Here is a 1,993-nt window from a genome sequence, read left to right on the forward strand (position 1 = left end):
GAACACTCATCCACTGCTGGTGGGGCTGCAAACTTGTTCAACCCCTATGGAAAGTAGTGTGGAGAACTCTTAAAAAACGATAAATGAATCTACCATTTGACCTTTTATACCACTCCTTGGCATATACCCAAAGAACTCATCCTATTGCAGAGACACTTGTACATCCATGTTTGTTGCTGCTCTTCTCACAATAGCTAAGAGATGGAAGCAACCTAAGTGTCCCTCAACTGACAAATGGATAATGAAAATGTGGTTCATTTATACAATGGAATTTTACTCAGCAGTAAAGAAAGATGAAATCATGAAATTTGCAGATAAATGGATGGAACTAGAAACTGTTATACTAAGTAAAGTAACAGACTCGGGAAAAAAAAAAAAAAGGCATATGTTCTCCCTCATATGTGTCCTAGCACCAAATCCTTATAAGAGCATATGTATCCAGACATAACTATAGGAACCAGGATAATGACGAGGAACCCAGGAAGTAAAGGAAAAGAAAGAATCTGAAAGTGAGGAACAGTAGAAAACAGGTGTTAACAAGGGAGATATGGACAAAAATGGGGTTATTTTAAGGGGAGGGGGAGGGAAGGTTATACAAGGAACCTAGGGGATAAATGGAAAGAAGGACCTCAAGAGAGGTGGGACCTTAGAAGAAGGGTATTATTAAGGGAGAAATGGAAAAAACGGGGGCACCTTAAATGGGGAAACCATGGTGGAAGGGTTAGACAATGTGAGAGATAAACAATGCCCAGCTAGTTTTAGAAAACCAGAGGGAACCATATTAGGCCAACAACCTACTGACAAATTATACATACAACCAGATCAAAGAATGTAATATATGCCTAGGCAAGGTTTATCTGAGAGTGTTTGGTCTTTTCCCAAGCTCTGTCTACATGGCACACGGTAATTAAAAGTACCAGACTGGTGGAACTAACCTTGGATGTTTAACAGACATACTTTGAGGCCTATACTAATTTGGTCAGGGGGACATAAAGGACAGTTTTTGCTCCTTTGCCCTCCTAGGTCAACTAGTTCCAGGGGACTATGAGCATCTCTCAAAATGTCCTGTAACTGTGGTGAGTCACCTGTCCTCTTGAGCAAGGAGGTTATGGAAACCCCACCAGATGGACCTGAACCAGTGTCCAGTCTACAAAAAGGAGGGTCAACTCTGAAGAAACATCTCATTCATGCTTCCAAGTGAAGCCAGCCATGGTCGGGCAGGATCTTTGATTTATCTTCACGTAGATGGAACTGGTAAAAGGCTCCTCCCAAGTCCATGTGACCCCTGAGGAACAGATCCTCAAACAACTTTAAGAGTAAAAATAAATTGATTTATCTGGATCAACTGTATGGTCTTAAACACCCAAAAGGAAAGTATAACCAAAGATTGAGGGGATCAATATAATTCTTTAAGAGTCTATGTGTATAGCCAAAGACTACATAACAAGAAACAATGCCAGACAGGAGATACCTTCTTTTAAGTTAATGGCCAAAGTGGCATAAGAGACTCCCAGAGAGTAACCCAGCATAGAACTGGGAAAATGAACAGCAGACCCCAATCTTATCTAAAGGAATATTGACAACTGATTGCTGCTAGATGAGGAACAGCTGATGTTCCTAAAACAAGGAACTACAGATAGGCTGACTAGATTCAGCAGACAGACGAGCACTGGAGAATGGCTGGGGGTGTCAACAACATGTGGACAGTAACAGGGATGACAGAGTATATGGGATCCAGTATGTGGGAAGGGGGAGGCTATGGGAGGGTGCCATTTGGGAAGTGGGTATATAGATGAATAAGATTGTGTAGGATGTTCTGTATGATATACACACAGAAAAATCAACAAATTTTTAAAAAAGACATATTTGAGGAGGAAGCATAAAAATTTACTTCATGTTTAACAGTAGAGGTAATAAACATTACCAGTGAAATCTACTTGACGACTTTATATCCATACTCAGGTACTAAGGATCTGAGTGTAACCAACTGTGA

Source organism: Nannospalax galili, unplaced genomic scaffold, assembly GCF_000622305.1.
Source record: "Nannospalax galili isolate Female #2095 unplaced genomic scaffold, S.galili_v1.0 scaffold132, whole genome shotgun sequence".
Taxonomy (NCBI): domain Eukaryota; kingdom Metazoa; phylum Chordata; class Mammalia; order Rodentia; family Spalacidae; genus Nannospalax; species Nannospalax galili.